Here is a 22,110-nt window from a genome sequence, read left to right on the forward strand (position 1 = left end):
GAGTGAAAACATAGACATAATTTTGCATCAGGGTGTCTTTTCAGTTTCATACCCAGTAAAGCTAAGTAGCAAAAGAGGACAGGTTTCCATGGTAACCTAATCCATGCGTGTAGCTGGAACATGTGACTTCTGACTCTGAGGCAAGAGCGCCTACTACAGAACTGTTTCAGCAATGGCCAATTCTCCCAAGTCTCCTGTGAGTGGAGGCACTCACTGCCTTACCCTCAGGTCCCCTGTGATCAGGACCCCATTTAATGGTCCTCTGAAAACAGTCCACCATTCTGCCCTAGGTCTGCCATGATCAAATTCCCCATCGCTTCCACTCCCTCACTGCTGCAGTTGGGGGCCATCCCACCTCTAGGTCCCTGGTGATCAAGCCCCTGCCTGGGGTCTACTGTGATTGGGAGCTACCTTTACCCTCTCACGCTCCCAGGAGACCAGATCACTGCATCAGACCACATGATTCCCTTCCTGCCCAACCCTACCCCACCCATTCTGCACCCCTGTCCCTCCCTCCCTCTGCTTAACCAGGGTCCGACACGGTCAGGAGCACCCATTGCACAGGGCAGCGTGGTGGCCCAGTGGTTAGCACAACTGCCTCACAGCTCCAGGGACCTGGGTTCGATTCCCAGCTTGGGTCACTGTCTGTGTGGAGTTTACACATTCTCCCCGTGTCTATGTGGGTTTCCTCCTACACTCCAAACATGTGCTGGTTAGGTGGATTGGCCATGCTAAATTAGTGTCAGGGGGACTAGCTTTGGTAAATGCATGGGGTTATGGGGATAGGGCCTACTTGGGATTGTGGTCAGTGCAGATGTGAGGGGCTGAATGGCCACTTTTTGCACTGTAAGGACTCTATGATTCTATGATCATTCCCCCTCCCCACCCAATCCCATCCAACCCCCAATCCATGACACTCTTCTCCCCCTGCAGCCCCCACCCCCACCCCAATCAGGTCTGACACAGCCCACCCCCTCCACCTTCCATTCCTCTGCGATTGGGAACCTGAGGTGCCATTGGCTGCAGTGCCTTGTATAACATCTGCTGTGATTCTTTGCACGTTGGCAACTTTCAGTTTGATCCAGTAACTGGCAGAGAGGTAAATCTCCTCTGGGTTTAACGGAGAGACACCTTTCACAAACTCGGGGTGTTTTGGAGTGCTTCACAGCCATTGGAGCAAACAGCAGCCAATCTGTGCACAGCAAGATCCCACAGAGTGACATTGCCCGGATAATCCATCCATCTACCAAATAGATAAATATTGATCAGGACACCAGGGGGAACCAATTCATGCTCTTTGAACAGGGCCGTGGGATCTTGTGTCCCTCTTGAGAGGGCAAACAGCACCTCGGCTCAATGGTTTGATTTGATTTGATTTTTTTTTAATTGTCACACGTATTAACATACAGTGAAAAGTATTGTTTCTTGCTCGCTGTACAGACAAAACATACTGTTCATAGAGAAGGATAAGAGAGAGTGCAAAATGTAGTGTTACAGTCCTAGCTAGGATGTAGAGAAAGATCAACTTAATGTGAGTGAGGGCCATTCGAAATTCTGACGGCAGCAGGGAAGAAGCTGTTCTTGAGCCGCTGGTACGTGACCTCAGACTTTTGTATCTTTTTCCCTAAGGAAGAAGGTGGAAGAGAGAATGTCTGGGGTACGTAGGGTCCTTATTAAACTGGCTGCTTTGCCGAGGTCGCAGGAAGCGTAGACAGTGTCAATGGATGGGAGGCTGGTTTGCGTGATGGATTGGGCTACATTCATGAGCCTTTGTAGTTTCTTGCGGTCTTGGGCAGAGTAAGAGTCTGCGATACAACCAGAAAGAATGCTTTCTGTGGTTCATCTGTAAAAGTCGGTGATAGCCGTAGCTGACATGCCAAATTTCCTTAGTCTCCTGAGAAAGTGGAGGTGTTGATAGGCTTTCTTAACTACAGTGTTGGCATGGCGGGACCAGGACAGGTGATCTGGACACCTAAAAGCTAGTGCAAAACCTGGCAACTGTGGCAGTGCAGCATTCCCTTAGTACCGCACTGGGAGCATCTGCGTGAGTTATGTAGTCGAGATTTGTAGAGTAAGACTTGAACTCGTGACCGCCTGACAGAGGGGGAAGGCTGCTAGCCAGTGGGACACAGTGAACAGGTTGGGAGGGCTAACTTTGGGTTGCTTCGCGCTGTGAAGGAATGAAAGCAGATTGCTGTACTCTGTCCTGGAACAGAGAATGATCTACTGCTTGGGCTGTACGATTCAACGCTTAAATTAATATTTTTCTCCACAAGTTACAACCTCTGTGCTCAAGCTTAATTATGTGTAGGGCTTGAAATGGGTCGAACAAGAAATATTGTTGATTCAGCTTTGTGAAGAGAAACACCTCTTTATATGCCCTTTGTTGACTCAGCGACTTTAATAACATGGCACGCATTCACATCTGTGCTGCTTTCTCTCCTTATATGTAATTTATCCAGTGAGAATCTGAACTAAATATTGTCTCCAAAGCAAAATACTTAACTGTATACTGTCTCTGCAATAAACGCTGAAGAAATGGCAAACAGCTTTGAGCAGGTGGTGGGAGTGTCATAGCTCTGGGCCACCAGCAAACAGCATCTCCAAAGGTATAGGAAGAAAGGTGGATGCTGCGGACGGAGGGGTAACTTGGGATGATGGAAAATACAATCAATCACAGAAGAATAGGCTGGCATAAAGGATTTGGTCACTTTTCTTTCAAATTTACTTCTTCCCTCCAAGAACTCTTTCAAAATATCCCACAGAGAAATCATCCGCTCCCTTTCCCTCTTTGTCCATTCCCCGTCCCTCAGTATCCCCTCCATTTCCTTCCCCCTCCCCCACCCTCTCCTGTCCCTTCTACTTACCCAACCTGCTGTTCACTCTTCCTCCAGTCCCCTTGCTCTCGCACCGGCCCCCCCTCTTCCCCCCGCCGCTATTGCTCCAGGTTCTACACTCTCACCCCAGGTTCCCCCCGCCCCACTCTGGCCCCGGGTTCCCCCCTTTCCCCACCCCATTCTGTCCCCAGGTCCCATCCTCACACCCCTGGCCCCAGGCCGCACCACCTCCCCCCCCACCCCCGCCCCGAGTTTCCTCACTGTCGCCCCTGTTAGTGTTTGTAAAATTATTGAAAAAATTGTAAAATGCTAGCAGTTGTAAAATTCCAGTCTGTTTAGAGTTTAAAAAAAGAGAAGATGCAGGTACACAGACTGAAACATTGTGATGGGGGGGCTAGGCCAACAGGTGGTTTTTGAAGTTTACCCGATCAGTTTAAACCAGGCATTTGAATAACAGCAGCCTGTCAGATTTGAATTTGATGTTTTGGTTAACTGTAAACCAATCCTATTGTGGGGCTGTTACTATGTTGTCTGGGGGTTTAAGAGACGGGGCAGCAGAGGCAAACTGGAGGAGAAGAGCACCTGCCATTTGCTGAATGACAGTTTAGTTTAGTTCAGCTCTGAGAGAGAAAGAGAAACTGGCTGGCTCCCATAGCTGCATTTATGTCTTAAAAGAAAGCCTCATCTTGATAGTAAAGGTAGCAAAAGAAACCAGAGATTCCGGAAAGAAGGAAGAAGACCGATTCCAGAAGATGGCAAACCTGACTGTATTTTGGGAGTGATTAAAATTTCTATTTTTTTTGTTAACAAGTGAGAGTTGTATTTATCTAGACAGCATTCTGTTAGAATAGTGTTTTATTTAGTTTGCTAATAGTTTAGTTAACCTGTTCATTGTTAGATAAATAAATTCTTACTTGTTGATTTTACTGAGAGAGTCTCAGGTAGTTATTTTGATTTAACCACTAAAACTTGCTGAAGAGTACATTGTACTATTTCTCACAAACAGATTATGAGGTGAGGTATTCCTCTTTGAGTGGTTAAATATTAGTTCTCAAAGAGGGGATGAACCTCCCCTTTCATAACACCCCAGGTTCCTCCACTCATGCCCCAGGTTCCCCTCTGTTTCTCCTTCCTGTTCGATGCCCAGGAAGAGGGGAGGAAATTGCGGGTCCCCTAGCAGAAATATTTGAATCACGGATAGTCACAGGTGAGGTGCCTGAAGATTGGAGGGTGGCAAATGTGCCTTTGTTTAAAAAGGGCTGCAGAGAAAAGCCTCATATCTGTGGTGGGTAAGTTGTTGGAAGGTATTTTGAGAGACAGGATCTACAGGCACTTAAGAGATGCAAGGACTGATTAGGGACAGTCAGCACGACTTTCTGAGTGGAAACTCATGTTTCATAAATTTGATTGAGTTTATTGGAGGGGTAACAAAGAGGTAGATGAGGGCAGTGCAGTTGATGTTGTCTTCATGGACTTTAGCAAGGCCTTTGACAATGTACCGCATGGTAGGTTGTTGCATAAGGTTAAATCTCACAGGGTCCAGGGTGAGGTAACTAAATGGACACAAAATTGGCTTGATGACAGAAGCCAGAGGATTGTTATAGAGGGTTATTTATCAAACTGGAGGCCTGTGACCAGTGGTGTGTCTCAGGGATCGGTACTGGGTCAACTGTTATTTGTCATTTATATCAATGATTTGGCTGAAAATATAGGAGGCATGGTTAGTAAGTTTGCAGATGACACCAAGATTGGTGGCACAGTGAAGAATGAAGTAGGTTATCCTGGATTGAAAGGGATCTTGATCAATTGGGCCAGTGGGCTGATGAATGGCAGATGGAGTTTAATCTAGATAAATGCGAGGTGATACACTTTGATAGATTGAACCAGATTTCTCAGTTAATGGTAGGGCGCTGGGGAGAGAACAAAGAGATCTCGGGGTACAGGTTCATAGCTCCTTGAAGGTGGAGTTACAGGTAGACAGAGTGGTGAGGAAAGCATTCAGCATCCTTGGTTTCCCTGGTCAGAACATTGAATACAGGAGTTGTACAAAGTCTTATTGAAGTTGTACAAGACATTGGTAAGGCCACACTTGGAATATTGTGTACAGTTCAGATCATAAGAATGTAAGAACAAGAAGCAGGAGTAGGCCATCTGGCCCCTTGAGGCTGCTCCGCCATTCAATAAAATCATGGCTGATCTTTTTGTGTACTCAGCTCCACTTACCTGTCCACTCATCATAACCCTTAATTCTTTTACTGTTCAAAAAACTATCTATCCTTGCCTTAAAAACGTTTAATGAAGTAGCTTCAACTGCTTCACTGGGCACAAAATTCCACAGATTCACAACCCTTTGTGTGAAGAAGTTCCTTCTCAACTCAGTCCTAAATCTGCTTCCCCTTATTTGAGACTATGCCCCCTAATTCTAGTTCACCTGCCAGTGGAAACAACTTCTTTGCTTCTATCTTGTCTATTCCCTTCATAATCTTATATGTTTCTTTGAGATCGCCCCTCATTCTTCTGAATTCCAATGAGTATAGCCCTAGTCTACTCAGTCTCTCCTCATACGCAACCCTCTCAACCCCAGAATCAGTGCAGTGAATCTCCTCTGCACCCCGTCCAGTGCCAGTACATCCTTTCTCAAGTAAGGAGACCAAAACAACACACAATACTCCAGGTGTGGCCTCACCAACACCTTATACAGCTGCAACATAATCTTGCTGTTTTTAAACTCCATCCCTCTAGCAATGAAGGACAGAATTCCATGTGCCACCTTAATTACCTGCAAACCAATTCCTTGAGATTCCTGCACAAGGACACCCAGGTCCCTCTGCACGGCAGCATGTTGCAATTTTTTACCATTTAAATAATAGTCCATTTTGCTGTTATTCCTACCAAAATGAACGACCTCACATTTACCAACATTGTACTCCATCTGCCAGACTCTGGCCCACTCACTTAAATTATCTATATCCCTTTGCAGACTTTCAGCGTCCTCTGCACACTTTGTTTTTCCACCCATCTTAGTGTCATTTGCGATTTTTGACACACTACATTTGGTCCCCAACTCCAAATCATCTATGAAAATCGTAAACAATTGTGGTCTAAACACTGATCCCTGAGGTTTTTGATAAGAGAGGGGATTAAGGGTTGTGGGGAGAGGGCGGGAATGTGGAACTGAGCCAAGACAGATCAGCCATGATCTTATTGAATGGCGGGGCAGGCTCGAAGGGCTAGTTGGCCTACTCCTGCTCCTATTTCTTATGTTCTTATGTACACCACTAGTCACTGATTGCCAACCAGAAAAAGACTCATTTACCCCCACTCTTTGCTTTTTGTTAGTTAACCGATCCTCTATCCATGCTAATTTATTACCCGTAACACTATGCACCTATATCTTATGTAGCAATCTTTGATGTGGCACCTTGTCAAATGCCTTCTGGAAATCCAGTTACACCACATCCACAGGGTTCCCATGGTCCACTGCACATGTAATATTCTCAAAGGATTCCACCAAGGTAGTCAAACGTTTATGAACCCATGCTGCGTCTTACTAATGGGACAGTTTATATCCAGATGTCTCGCTATTTCTTCCTTGATGATAGATTCAAGCATTTTCTCTACTGCAGAAGTTAAGCTAACCAGCCTATAGTTACCTGCCTTTTGTCTACCTCTTTTTTTAAACATTTGGCGTCACATTTGCTATTTTCCAATCTGCGGGAACCACTCCAGAGTCCAGCAAATATTGGTAAATTACCACTAGCGTGTTTGCTATTTCTCCTGCCATCTCTTTTAGTACCCTGGGATGCATTCCATCAGGACCAGGAGACTTGTCTACCTCTAGCCCCCATTAACTTGCCCAACACTACCTCTTTGTTGATAATGATAGTTTCTAGGTTCTCACCTGCCATAGTCTTCCTGTCATCAAATTTTGGCATGTTATTTGTGTCTTCCACTGTGAAGACCGACACAAAATACCTGTTCAATGCCCATTATAGGTCACCCTATTTAAAGAAAGGATGTTATTAAACTAGAAAGAGTGCAGAAAAGATTTACTACGATGCTACCGGAACTTGATGGTTTGAGTTACGAGGAGAGGCTGGGTAGACTGGGACTTTTTCTCTGGAGCGTAGAAGGCTGATGGGTGATCTTATAGAGATCTATAAAATAATGAGGGGCACAGATCAGCCTGAAAGTCAATATCTTTTTCAGTGGTAGGGGAGTTTAAAACTAGAGGGCATAGATTTAAGGTGAGAGGGGAGAGATACAAAAGTGTCTAGAGGGGTACTTTTTTCACATAGAGGGTGGTGAGTGCCTGGAACAAGCTGCCAGAGGTGAACTAGAGGCGGGTACAATTTTGTTTTTTAAAAAGCATTTAGATAGTTACATGGGTAAGATAGATACAGAGGGATGTGGACCAAATACAGGCAATTGGGATTAGCTTCGGGTTTACAAAAAAAGGGCAGCGTGGACAAGTTGGGCTGAAGGACCTGTTTCCATGCTGTAAACCTCTATGACTGTGTCTCAGCTTTCTATTAATATGTACACAGAGCTGCCCTTCACATCTCAGTGACATTGACCCCAGCATTTCAGATGAGGTCAGTGGATAATGTTAGTGAGCAGATGGAAGGTTGTTTCTATCTTAGATTGGTCTCCACCCCTCGCTCACCATGAACTTCAGAGTGGGCGTTCTCTGTGAATGGGTGTGGGCATCATGCATGACATACATTGTCAGAAAAAACCAAAAGAGAAAAGGCAGGAAAATCTCAGCAGGTCTGGCAGCATCTGTAAGGAGAGAAAAGAACTGACGTTTTGAGTCCAGATGATCCTTTGTCAAAGCTGCCTGAGCTTTGAGAAAGGGTCATCTGGACTCGAAACGGCAGCTCTTTTCTCTCCTTACAGGTGCTGTCAGACCTGCTGAGATTTTCCAGCGTTTTCTCCTTCGGTTTCAGATTCCAGCATCCACAGTAATTTGCTTTTATTATTATCAGAAGAGACTTTTTTAATAGTTTGAACCAAGTTGATTGCAAAACAAAAATGCCCTGAGTTAATGCAGCTCCAGATATTTTGAGCAGATATGAGTTTCTTATTTATGTTCGTGCAGGGGGCCTTCCCTTACTTTCCACAGTCTTGTTTTGTTTCTGACAGCAGATAAGTTTTGAATTATAAAGTGGTAGTTACAGAGGTCACACAGTACGGCAGTTAAAGCAAGATCTTCACTGGAGGCCAGAAGTTTACAATGAACAGAATTCCCCTCTGGGTATTCCAGTAGATTCCTTAATTATGTTTTATGAATAACCTCTCATTCTGTTGATGCCAGCAGCGTGTACAGGTTACAGAACTGCAGAAAGACTTGCATTTCTGCAGCACTCTTCACATGGTGGCACAGTGGTTAGTACTGCTGCCTCACAACGTCAGGGACTCGTGTTTGATTCCTGGCTTGGGTCACAGTCTGTGCAGAGTCTGCACCTCCCCAGTGTGTCTCAGGGTGCTCCGGTTTCTTTCCACAGTCCAAAAGACGTGCTGGTTGGTTGCATTGGCCATGCTAAATTCTCCCTCAGTGTATCCGAACAGTGTAGCGACTAGGGGATTTTCACAGTAACTTCATTGCAGTGTTAATTTAAGCCTACTTGTGACAATAATAATTAAACTTTAAACCAGGCAATGGCCCAAGGTCTTTGGCAGCCAGTTAAGTACTGCTGAAATAGCCACTGTTAAAATGTGGGAAACATCGCAGACAATCTGACCACAGCAAACTCCCACAAATAGCAATGCGCTTGTGACCAGATCATCTGTTTAAGTGATGTTGGGTGAGAGATGAACATTGGTCAGCACGTTTAACACCCCCTTCTCTCCAAAATAGTGTCACGGTACCTTTTACATCCAGCTGAATGAGCAGGGGGCGGGGCTGGGGGTATATAACATGTTTTGTTTCTATGAGCCAGCATTGGCTGATCTATTATCTAACTATTGATTTTTATTTTAAAATAAAATTCACTCCCTCCCACTCTCCCAAGGCTAGCACTGTGGGTGTACTGACGCCATCTGGACTGCGGCTGCTCACCACCACCTTCTCGAGGGCATTTACAGATAGAAAATAAATGCTAGCCTTGGCAGCGACGCTAACGTACAATGAATGATTTAAAAAAAAATCCCCAAACATGTGTTGTCCAGAATTAACTCTCATAGTGAGTGCACCGAGTGTTGGGATGCGGGTCTTCACTCCTATATTGAGTTCTATGCTTCATAAATCCTGTACTGGGCAGTTGCAGAGAGGAAGCCTGGCACTTCCGCACACAAACCTGCAACAATAACTTGTCATCAGTGTAATAAAACATCACAATGCGCTTCACAGGAGCATCATAAGGGCACAATGGTCAGTTCCCCTGCCTCACAGCTCCAGGGACCTGGGTTCGATTCCCATCTTGGGTCACTGTCTTTGTGGAGTTTTCTCGTCCTCCCCGTATCTGCGTGGGTTTCCTCCGGGTGCTCTGGTTTCCTCCCACAGTCCAAAGATGTGAGGGTGAGGTGCATTGGCCATGGTAAATTGCCTTAGTGTCCCGGGATGAATAAGTTAAAGGGATTATTGGGGTAAATGTGTGGAGTTCCGGGAATAGGGAGTGGATAGGATTGTTGTTGGTGCAGGCTGAATGGCCCCCTTCTGCATTGTAGGGATTCGATGATTTTAAGATTGTCAACCAAAATTTGACATTAAGCCACAAATAGGGATATTGGGACAGGTAACTGAAGCCTGTTCAAAAAGATAGGTTTTTTAAAAAGGTGCCTTAAGGGGGGAGAATTTTACAGAGGGAATTCCAGTGTTTGGAGCCTAGGTTGAAGAAAGGGCTGCCAAAGGGACGGCTCAGTGGTTAGCACTGCTGCCTCACGCCACCAGGGACCAGCCTAGGTCACTGTATGGAGTTTGCATGCTCTTCCCTGTGTCTGTGTGGGTTTCCCCTGGGTGCTCCGGTTTCCTCCCGTAGGCCAAAGATGTGCAGGTTAGGTGGATTGGCCGCACTAAATTACCACTTATTGTCCCAAGGTTTGTAAGTTAGGGGGATTGGCTATGGCAAATGCTTGGGGTTACAGGGATGAGGTGGGGGAAAAGAGCCTGGGTAAGATGCTCTGTCAGAGAGTCGGTGCAGATTCGATGGGCCGAATGATCTCCTTCTGCACTGTAGGGATTCTGCAATTCTATAAGAAATGGAACAAAGCCAATGGGGATGCTAGAGGTGAAGGAGCACAGAGGTGTTGGAGGGTGTTGAGATGGAGAAAGTCACAGAGCCAGAGAGAGGGTGAGGCAATGGAGGGAATTAAAAACAAGAATGGGAATTTTAAATTTGTGTTTAAGGAAAAGGAAAACCAGCCAATTGTTCCATCAAAGCTGTAGACCTAATTATTGGATGGAATGTGCCGGATGCAGGGAAGGCCGTTCTGGTGAAAGAATGTTTTTGCTTTCTTTGAGTGGGAAGAAACAGCATGGTCTCCGGCTCAGTGACATGGTACAGCCCAGCAGCGTGTGCCACCGGGACAACCAGCAGGGTAGTAGGAGAAGTGTGCAAGTTGTACGATGAAAGTCACTGACTCGCACAGCCCTGAACAATTTGCTTCTGGAACAGTAACAGAAAACATGCCCCGCTTCCCATATGAATTCTCCTTGGAGTCCTGGTCAGCGTGTAACCCTCAACGCACATCCCCGTGATGGTGTCCAGCTAACGTGTTTTCAGTGCTCTTGCTGTTTGCGGGATCTTGCTGTGCGCAGATTGGCAGCTGTTTTCCTTACGTTACAATTCAAAGCTGTCCCTATCGGCTGGGAAACACCTGGGGATGTCCTGAGGTTGCCAGTGGCGCTATAGAATTTCAAATTCTCCTTCCTGGCAGCTGAAGAGAAATCCCCCTGTGATTGCAAGGTCGATGTGAAGAATGAAACGCTGGGAAGGTAAAGCTCAAAACTACGCTGGTGAAAGTTTGCCTTCAGCATAAATACGGTGACCGGCAGGGATGCTGGAAACATTTCCTGTATGCTATAGTGGTGGTCAGCAGTCAAGAGCATCTGTTATATTCTGACTTTCACTGCTCAGATACCAGTGCACAGGCTTAAGAGTGTGTTCTGTCTCTCTAATGGGGAGCAGCTTAGAGGAATTCATAGAGCTTTTGAAATGAATTGGACCGCACCAAATTCATGCACTACACTGTGGCTGTGATTGTTATTTCTGATTCTGACTCCAGCTCCCCTTTCAGATATCTAGTCCAAGCTGGTAGAGTGTTAATATTTTACAAAACAGCCAAAAGGATAGGCATCCAGATGTTCTTACCATGTTTCCTGAAAGGGCCAGTGGTTTACGTGGTAGCGCCAGCAATCCAGGGGCAATCGATTCGTTCTTAACATGGCAAATGTCGAGATTGATTTCATGAAATAAAGTAACACTCGAAAGATAAACGACCGTGCAAAATCCCCACCTGGCTCTCAATCTGACCTCCTCCTGATTCTACCCCCTCACTGTGTGGGGTTGCCACCCCTCCAGGATTGTCCTGGAACTTCTGAGAATTAAGGATTAATTTCCTAGATTGCTGCCAGCAACTGGAGAGAAAAATCATTGAGGCATCAAAGAAACCACCCTATGCCTCACGCCCCACTTCCTTCAAACATTTTGTTGACAGCTGGTCATCAAAATGAAATGGAGATAGGGGATAAAAAGGGCTATTTGACCAGGTGTGGCAATTGGGGGGATGGAAGTCATGTGAGGGAAAACTCCCGGAATGTGTCAAACCAGATCATCAAAATGAAATGGAGATAGGGGATAAAAAGGGCTATTTGACCAGGTGTGGCAATTGGGGGGATGGAAGTCATGTGAGGGAAAACTCCCGGAATGTGTCAAACCAGAGTCGGTAACTCTAAGACTATGTTGTTCACTCTTAATGTCCCCTAATAATAGCCAAGCAAGCTATTCGATGGTCTAAGACAAATCACCACCTCGGGCTAAAAGGGACAGTCAACAAATGAGTCTTTCCTGGCCTCTCATATCACATAGACACATAGAAAATAGGAACAGGAGTAGGCCATTTGGCCCTTCAAGTCTGTTCCATCACTCACCACTATAGAATCCCTAAAATGCAGAAGGAGGCCACTTTAAAGTTTACTTTATTAGTGTTACAAGTAGGCTTACATTAACACTGCAGTAAAGCTACTGTGAAAATCCCCTCATCGCCACACTCCGGGCACCCATTCGGGTAATCTGAGGGAGAAGTTAGCATGGCCAATGGTTCGAACCAGCACATTTTTCAGGCAGTGGGAGGAAACCGGAACACCTGGAGGACACCCATGCAGACACTGGGAGAACGTGCAAACCCATTTGGCCCACTGAGCCTGCACTGACAACAATCTCACCCAGGTCCTCTCCCCGTAACTCCAAGTATTTACCCTGCTAATCCCCTAAACTAAGGGGCATTTTTAGCATGGTCAATCAGCCTAACCTGCACATCTTTGGACTGTGGGAGGAAACTAGAGCACCCAGAACAAACCCGACACTGGGAGAAAGTGCAAACTCCACACAGACAGTGACCCTTGACTAGAATTGAACCTGGGTCCCTGGTGCTGTGAGGCAGCAGTGCTAACCACTGTGCTGCCCAATCATCCAGCATTTTGTGGCAAAGGAGAGAACGTCCACCAATTGTAAATCGCCACAAGTTGCTGGATGATTTATTAGCCTTGCAAGAACGGGGCCTCACCCTCAACCTCCCATCAATTTGCTGAAATTGCCGCATTTGTGGATTGATTTCCCTCTGAACATGCTGTAGAGAGTTAGGGCTGGCAATCAGCTGCGTAAGGGCTTCACGAATGAGGAGATACATGTTGCCATTCAGCCTCCTGAAACAGTACAAACCCTGAATCTAAAACAGACTCAGGAATGAAACAAGCATGCCATTTTAAAAATATCCAGGTTTCGGATCTTGGGTATTGTACCTGTATATATTACAGCTGAGTCATGTTTTCAGACTTCCCTTCCCAGGAAGGGAACACTTTAAATTCCTGCAGTTACTGACCAATGTTAGCGATTTTTAAAAAAGTTAATTGTTTTGCATCTTTTTCTTTACTTCAGTCCATTTCCCACCCCCACCCCCCTTTTTCTTTTTCTTTTTCTTTTTCTGGACTTCATTTGGATCTAATTCACCCTGTTTCCTGCCTCACCCTTTGTTTTTTGCCTCATTAGCTAAGGAGATGTACAGTTGGCCTTGTCAGTCACCGAGTCCCAGATGGCTCTTTTGCTCTCTCTTCACGGTTATCAGCTCATACCCAGAGCGGAAAGGCAAAGTCGGGTGCGCTGCGTGATGCCCCCATTCCAGCTGGGTCATCACAGTGACACACACATGTCTGTCTGTCTGCTGGACCAGCTGAGAATTTGTGAGGGTCCTTGGGTGTCAAAATAGATCACTTGATGATCCATTCGAACTCAGTATTCTTTTTCATTTTGCTAGCCTCCAGGAGGTCAGAGCTAATCGCAAACCAACCAATCCTCTCTTTCCCCATCTCCCCATTTTGCTCCGTCTTAAACACCTTGTTTGTTGGTTAGCAGAATTCCCCACCCATTGTGGCCCCCCGAACAGTTCGAGTGCGTTTAATGGACCGAGAATGACTGTCACTTTTTATAATGCTGTCTTTATTTCACTTAAGGACAGCAGGGGAGCTGTCAGCACCTGTGATCGATCATTTGTTTTGGGGGGGAGGCAGAAGGTGATAAATAACGAGTGGCTGCTGCCCTGTCACTGGGTCTGGAAGACGGAAATGTTATAAACTGCACGTTCCCAGGGCAGGGCACTGCTGAGTGTCGCAGCCACTGACTCGAATCTTATCGCCGCAGACTTGGGTTTTAAAAAGCAAACTACAGAAAACAATTAAATCCATGATTAGTGACCCAATTAAACATGCGTGACTGCAAACTGAAGTGGCGTTTTAAAACTGCTATAAAATTGCTCTGAAGCAGGTGGACAAGAACTATGCTATAGTGGTTGCCATAGAAACACTCAAAGTAAAATGCAGTCAGTTTCAAGTTTTGGGCTTAACAAGTTGGGGGGCGAGGAGAGGAAGCGGGTTACGGGGGGAAGTCCAGAAAGACTTACCTTCAAGATGTTGCTCTGTATTCTCTGTGTGTGCCTGCTGGAACCCTGCTCAGCTCTGAGCAACTTTAGCTCTAGCTGTTTTCACCATATTCTTCTGAGGCTGCTACTCCAGTCGATCCCATGGCTGGCTCACCCTACTCGTCAGCCGCTGTCTCAGTCCCTTTCCTGGGGAAAGGCCATCCTGTTTTTCCTCTCAAGCTCTCTCTCTCTCAACAGAAAAGACGATCAGAGAAGGTCAGAGCACTTCAGCAGCAGCCAAACAGGGGCACAGCAACAATCCCATTTCTCAAGTTTGGCCCACTCCACGCTGTCAACAGCAAAAGGGAAATCAGAGAGAGAGAAAAAAAGTTCACAAACTGTTCAGAGGAAGCGGATTGTATCAGCTTAAAATAAAGGTAGAGAGAGAACTCAGTGCACAACAGAACCCACTTCTCTTTATTTCTCTCTCCCACTGCCTGACTTGGTGCACAGTGTGTGTGTGTTTTAAAAAAAATATATATATATATCAGCAGTGATTACTATAGGGAGGCAGGCTCTGGGCTGATACCATGTAATGTGTGCTGCCTGGATTTCATTAAAGCCTGAATGCATTGCGGTCACACCACAGAAGGCTTGTCTGGCAAGCTGCCTATTCCGTGGGCATGATTCCCAGAGAGGCATCTCAGATCTCAGTTTCTTTTATTAACCCCTCCACCCCCCCCTCCTCTGCCCCCAACTCTCTTCCCTCCCCAGCCCCCTTTCTAAACTTGCAAACAAGTCCTGTCAGAATACTTACCTTGTGCAGGATACACCATGGCTTGCTCACTGACACAGGGAACAAGGTGTGTCTCCCCCCCTCTCCCGGTCTGTCTTGAATCCTTCTGCCTCAGCTTTTTAATTCAGGTCAGTTCTTGAGCTTTTTAGATATTATTTTTCAAACCTTCAGTAGGTTTTATTTTTGCGGGGTGGGCGGGGTGGAGGAGGAGGGCAATGGACACCCATTGCATCTGAGCTCCACTCAACAAGAGATATGTTTTAGGATTTGAAGAATAAAACTATTTGACAAGTGGGTGGTTGTGTGGTGAGGGGGGGGGGGGGGGTGGTGGCGGTGGTGGGGGGTAATGAGCTGGCATTTTCTTGCTGTCAGAGCTGTTTGTGACAGTGGGCAGAGAGGGAAAAGATAATTAATTATCCATTTCCTTTTTTTAAAAAAGAAACAAGAACTAGGAAACCCGGGAGGAAATGAAAGAGTGGAGGAGGAACGGACAGAACTCTGCGTGGTTAAACGAAAAAAAACACAAATATGCCTTTCTGTCTCTGCAGTGCCTCGGAGGAGGAGTGGGAGCTGATTAAGAGCTCTTCGCCAAGTGATTGGCATTTTTATGACTCCCCTCATGAGCAAAGGATGCAGCACCTCCTTTTGAGAGAACCGCCTTAGAAAGAGCAGCAGACAGGTTTCAACAGCTGGGGTTGGAGGGTGGACGGGTTGGCGAGGGGGGTTGGTGAAGGGAGTTCATTAATGCTAATACTAGTTAAAACTTATTAATTAGTGCCCAATTGTTGAGTCCCCACCCAAGGACCTTTGTGCAAAGGATTGAGAAGTGGTTGCAAGTCATTTGCTGCCCTCCCAACAGTTCGACGATTTTTGGGTGGCAAGGTGTGCACAGTGACTAAGGGACCATGGCATGTTGTGGTATGTTTATTTAGCAGTTAGGTACATAATGCTGACACAGCCCCAACAAGCGGAAGTCCCGATTGTTAAAGACATGATATATAAGTACTCACTGGGGGTTTGAAACGGGAAGTGAGTGCAGTGGCCCACGCTGGAACACTCGCCCCCGAGTCAGGTTTCAAGTTTATTTTTGGGTGTCACCAATTGGCTTATGTTAATACCTCAGTGAAGTTACTGTGAAAATCTCCTAGTCATTCTAGAGATTTTGAGCATGGGAGTCCAGGCTGATGTGCCTGGATTGTATGGAGAGAGCGCTGCACTGTAGGAGAAAATCTTAGATCAACCAACACCACCCCCCCTCCCCAGTCCCCGTCCTCACAGGTTTCAGTAAAAGATCCTACAGTACTATTCTTAAAAAAATTGCAGGGGACCTCCCCTGGTTGGCATGACTAATATTTATCTGCCAAACAACTTCATTAGAAAACAAAAGATCTATTTTTGCTGATAGTGGAATCTGCTGTATGCAAATTGGTTGATGTATTTCCTACACTATAATAGTGACTATAGTTCAAAAAGTACTTAATTGACTGTAAGTACTAAGACTGTGAGCATTGCAGCATGCTGAGATTGTAAAAGTTGATTTATAAGACTACTTTTCTGAGCTATAGAGTATTCAGTACGTTTTAGTTTAGAAAGTTGCTTTTCTGTATATTAATTTGGCGTATAGTTATTACAGTTCAATATATTTAATATAGTAAAGTTTATTGTACTATAAATCATAGCGTATATATCGACCTACAATGCAGTTACAACTCCTTCCAAAAACGTGGGTTGACTTGTACATTCAAGATTATGTGCGACCCTCCAATGTGGGTGGTCTCCACCTTGAAACATGGAAAAAAAAGCATAACTCCAGTAATTCATATTGCAGTCATGTAGCGCGGTTATTGAATGAATTATTTGCACAAAGGTACTTCAAACCACAATCAAAGCATTTCAAAATCATCACATTCATCGTCTTTGGCAGCCGAAACAGAGTTCACTGAGTCACCTGCGCTGCAGCAACGTGGGAAGATCCCCACCTTGGATCAGATTTGGCGCTTTTGGTTTCAGAATCATCTCCCCACAACAAATCATCTTCCTCTCCACCCATTGAATCGGATAATTCTCTGAATGGTCTGAAGACACTCAGTGCACTAACAGCATCCCACAGTTTGATCATGAAATTGCACAAAACATCAAGTGAGCTAGCGGGTGCATTCCACAGACTGTGAAGGGTTTTCTCTTCTTCATCCAACCCCCCTGTTCCATTTGGCGCAAGCACAATCCTTGAATGGTTTGTTGAGGTCTACGTCCAAAGGCTGAACTACAGACATTAGTATACCTTTGGTATAAGTGCAATATGGGGGTTGTTTATTCGCAGATGTCTCTGAATCTCATCGGTCAGATGGGATCTGAACATGTCCGCTGTTAAAGTGCGTTCTTCACGTGGGCCACTGAGACACCAGTTATCCGCATTTTTAATCCATAACTGCTCCACCTTCATCCATCCAACTGTTGTCATGTGCCAAAAGCCCCTGCTGGAAACTTGATGCTTGGCGCGGTTTTGTTTGAAAATTACCTCAGGGCTTTTTCTTTTTGTTTTATTGGCCACACAGGCGGATACCACCACGTATCCTGTCTTCTCGATGCCTTGTGTTTCTCACTGGAACTTTCCACTCCACAGCTTGGCGACTGGGAATATCAGAATTAATCGACATTTCATTCATGTTGTCAATGTTATAAGCACTGGCATGTCTGTCGATGGTGAATGACTGGCAACGACGTGGCGGGGGGGGGGGGGGGTCATTAAAGTCTCTTGGTAGTCTCTGAGCGATCTTGCTGAAACACAGGACAATTTCATTCCACAAAGCGGCAACACCAACTAACTGCTGGTCTGAAATCTTTGCTGGACTCAGGATTTGATTTGCCTTGCGATAAGTGTAGATCTACACGTTGCATTTCTGGTGACGATGTAACCACTAACTTCGAGTTCTCGTTCCAATACAAGACTATTCAAGATCAGGACAATAGCTGCTCCCTGTTCTGATGGTGTATTTGGTTTTGGGCATCTTTTTCTGGGCACATTCCTCCTCCTCTTCCCGTTCTCACCCCTGCTTTTCTCATTCATGCCGAATTCTCTGGCTACAGTGCGGTTATTTGACCAGTTTGCAAATGTTGCAGCTTGTGGCTTGATAAATGTAGAGACTGGGCCAGGTATTATCTATGGGCGGTTTTAAGTTTGTTTACTAGTGTCATGAATAGGCTGACATTATCACTGCAGTGAAGTTACTGCGAAAATCCCCCAGTCGCCACACTCTGTAGCCTGTTTGGGTAGACTGAGGGAGAATTTAGCATGGCCAGTGCACGCTAACCAACACGTCTTTGGACTGTGGGAGGAAAGCAGAGCACCCAGAGGAAACCCACGCAGACACGGGGAGAATGTGCAAACTCCACACAGACAGCGACCCAAGCCAGGAGTTGGGTCCCTGGTGTTGTGAGGTAGCAGTGCTAACCATTGTGTGACCGTGCAGGTCAGGGTAGGATTAAAAACTCAGCTTGTTGACAACCATTTAGAGTGTGATTTGGGGGAGGCTGGTTGGGAGACTTGTTTAGACAAACTGGGACGGGGCTACATGGTTAGCTTGAGCCTGCTGGGCCACTTTCACAAGACACAAGATCGAACTGGCAATCGCAAATGTTTCTGACGATTTGCTGTATGTGTTTTCCTTCAGGACGGCCAGTTATCTGGCACTCAGCAGTCATGTTCTTTGTCCAGAATAATTCCAGATGGCAAGAAGACTCAGCAGATCAGCTGACAGTTGTGGCTGCTTCTTCAAGCTTTGTTTTTATTACTGTCAGTGGCTGGATGTGGTAGAAAATGAACTGATTATAATGATGTTATTACGGTGACGGTGATTAAATCTGACAGCGGCTATTTACAACCCACTAACCAATGGCAGATTCTGGGGTCAGCTTACAGTCCCCAAAGCTGAATCGTTTGGCGCCAAATTGCCATGCATGAGCTGCGCTGAGCCGAGCAGACCACAATCACCAACTCCAGCCAGCTCCTCACTCTTGCCAAGTTGGCTGATCTCATTCAGAGCCTTGATGCCGAGTTGTGTCCTGAGAATAATCAGGCTCTCCTGTGCGCTCTGCTGGAGGGTTTGAGTTTGTACGGCTGATGTGCAGGCTGTGATAATTCTCTTGACTGTTAAGACCTCGACATAGAGGATGCTTAGAAACAACGGGACTCATGCGGACAATCTGGCATTGCGCAGACTTGATCATACCATAGAATGATCCAGCACAGAAGGAGGCCATTCAGCCAAACTCTGCTGGCTCTTTGAAAGAGCTGTCAGTTAGTCCTAATCTATACACCCTTCCTCACAGTCACAGAATCCCTACAGTGCAGAAAGAAGCCATTTGACCCATCAAGCCTGCGCCGACCAGAATCCCACTCAGGCCCTATTCCGATAACTCTGTTTTTTCCCCAGCTAGTTCCCTGACACTAGGGCCAATTTTAGCACAGCCAATCAACCTAACCCATCTTTGGACTGTGGAAGGAAACCGGTGCACGCGGAGGAAACCCACACAGACATGGGGAGAACGTGCAAACTCCACACAGACATAATGTGCAAACTCCTTGTAACTGTCCAGTCACCTGTAAGATTATAAGAAACAGGAGTAGGCCATTCGGCCTTTTGGGCCTAGTCTATCGTTCTGATTCTAACCCCAACTCCAATTTCCTCCTTGTGTGTCTGTGCCCCTCCTTACACACCTTTTTAACACTCGACACCCTAGTGTCTAATTCAGCCTTGAATCTATCCAATGTCCCAGCCTCCACTGTTCTCTGTGATAGAGAATTCCAGAGACTAATTACCCTTGCACACAGAATGAAGGTGGGGGGGGGGCTATCCTTAACGGATTGGGAGGGGCAGCTGCCCCCCAAAATTAAAACACTGCCCCAGTCTGGCCACTTGGAATCCTCCCTACCCTGACATCAAGGTAACGTTTTACTGACTGGGTAATCATAGAAAGAACCTTTGTAAAATTGAGAATCAGGATGGTGAAGGAATTCTCCACTGGTTAGAGTCCTACCCTGCACGTAGAAAGAGGTTTTAGTTGTTGGAGGCCAATCATCTCAGCTTTGGGACATTGCTGCAGGAGTTCTTTGGGTTAGCTTCCTAGGTCCAGCCATCTACAGCTGCTTCATGGACTTTTCTTCCATCATAAGATCAGACGTGGGGATGTTCACTGCTAATTGTGTTCAGTTCCATTTTTAACTCCGTAGTTACTGAAGCAGTATGACCCTGCATTCAGCAAGACTTGCCCAAAATACAGGCAGGGACAAGTAGCATTCATGCTATAAGAGTACCAAGCAATAAACGTCACAAGAAACCTAACCATCTCCCCATGACATTCAATTGGCATTACTATGAATCCCCCACTATAAACATTCTGGGGGTTAGGTAGTGGCATAGTAGTATTGTTGCTGAACTAGTAATCCAAAGACCCTGCGTCATGCTCTGGGGACCTGGGTTCAAATCCCACCATGGCAGATAGTAAAATTTGAATTCAATGTAAGTCTGGAATTTGAAGTCTATTGATGACCAGGAAACCATTGTTCATTGTTGGAAAAACCTATCTGGTTCACTAAGGTCCTTTAGGGAAGGAAATCTACCACCTTTACCCAGGGCTGGTCTATATGTAACTCCAGACTCTCAACAATGTGACTGACTCTTAAATGCGCCCTGAAATGGCCTAAAAATCCACTCTGTTCAAGGGCAATTAGATATGGGCAACAAATGCTGGCCCAGCTAGCGACGTCCACATCCCCTGAATGACTAAGGAAATTTGGCATGTCTGCTATGAGTCTTACCAACTTTTACAGATGCACCATCGAAAGCATCCTTTCTGGTTTATATCACAGCTTGGTATGCCTCCTGCTCTGCCCAAGGTAGCAAGAAACTACAAAAGGTTGTGAATGTAGCCCAATCCATCACGCAAACCAGCATCCCGCCTATTAACTCTGTCCACACTTACTGCTGCCTCGGAAAAGCACCCAGCATAATTAAGGACCCCATGCACCTTGGACATTCTCTCTTCCACCTTCTTCCATTGGGAAAAAGTCTGAGGTCATGTACCAACCCACTCAAAAATAGTTTTTTCCCTGCTGCTGTCAGAATTTTGAATGGACCTACCTCACATTAAGTTGATCTTTCTCTACACCCTAACTATGACTGTAACACTATGTTCTGCACTTTCTCCTTTCTTTCTCTATGAATGGTATGCTTTGTCTATATAGTGCACAAGAAACAATACTTTTCACTGTATACTAATATATGTGACAATAATAAATCAATTCCAAATGAATTAAAAAAAGCAATGACCAGAAGCTAAACTGGACCAGCCATATAAATATTATGGTTATAAGAACAGGTCAGAGGCTGGCAACTTTGTTGTAAGCAACTCACCTCCTGACACCCCAGAGATTTTCCTGGAAGGCAGAAATCAGGAGTGTGATGAAATATTCCCCACTTGCTTAGATGAGTACAGCTCAAACAACACATACCATCCAGAACAAATAACTCGCTCGATCAGCAACCCATGCACATGAAGCTTAAACCTTCACACCCTCCCTCCCTCCCTCCATCAATACATAGGGGGCAGGAGTGTGTACCATCTGCAAGACATACCATAACAACTTGCCAAGTCTTCTTTAACTGCACCTCCAAAACCAACAATCTTTACCATCCAGAAGGACAAGGGCACTGGTGCATCGCAGCATCATGTTCTCCAGGTCACACGCCATCCTGACTTGACCCTGTCTTGTTGTTACTTCACCATTGCTTGGTCAATATCCTACAAAATCCTCCCGAACTGCACTATGGGAGTACCTTCAGCAATGCAGTTAGGGAGTGGTAGTGTAAGATAGCTACTCGAGGGCAATTCAGGATGGGCAGTATAATGCTGATTTTATTGGAAATGCCCTCTTCTCTTGAATTAATTGTTTAAAAGTGTGGAGTGGAAATCATGTGTCGTGCTCCCACAGAATGTTTTGAATTTTTATATTAAAGAGAGTCATTCTGCTTTTATTAAAATACTTTTTATACTTTGCAATGAATTGAACTTTCTTTTTACTTAAAGTCACTAAGTTTCTCCCTCCTTCCTTGCCAAAGCACAGGTCCCGACTTCTCCTCTGCCCCATTTTCTTCTAACCCCATTCCCATGTATCCTTCCCTCCTTTTGCACGAGGTTCTTGTGAAGAATGGCTGCACATAGCCTGGAAACATTCCCAAATGGACATTCCCAGGAAGAACTCCAAAATTATAAACTCTGAAATTCAGTACAGGAGTGACCTTGCTCCTCTTCCATCAGCTCCTGATGTTCTAACATGTCTTTAAATTTACAAAGTGACATTCAATGGAATTATAGCGAATGCAACATGCAGAATTGGATACAAAT

General features: G+C 45.5%; 2 protein-coding genes across 4 annotated transcripts in view; one reads left to right on the forward strand and one right to left on the reverse strand.

The window, feature by feature from the left end:
* The window catches only part of gpr146 (G protein-coupled receptor 146), an 88,499-nt gene extending 74,089 nt beyond the window's left edge, over nt 1-14,410 (reverse strand). For both annotated transcript variants that reach the window (XM_080206420.1, XM_080206419.1), the window contains exon 1: nt 13,953-14,410. The gene's annotated coding sequence lies outside the window, so the exon portion shown is untranslated. The remainder of the gene's footprint in view (nt 1-13,952) is intronic.
* The window catches only part of LOC145354869 (protein cholesin-like), a 326,372-nt gene that overhangs the window by 286,203 nt on the left and 18,059 nt on the right, over nt 1-22,110 (forward strand). The window lies entirely within an intron of this gene.

The sequence above is a fragment of the Carcharhinus amblyrhynchos genome, chromosome 18, assembly GCF_965287045.1.
Source record: "Carcharhinus amblyrhynchos chromosome 18, sCarAmb.v2.hapA, whole genome shotgun sequence".
Taxonomy (NCBI): Eukaryota; Metazoa; Chordata; class Chondrichthyes; order Carcharhiniformes; family Carcharhinidae; genus Carcharhinus; species Carcharhinus amblyrhynchos.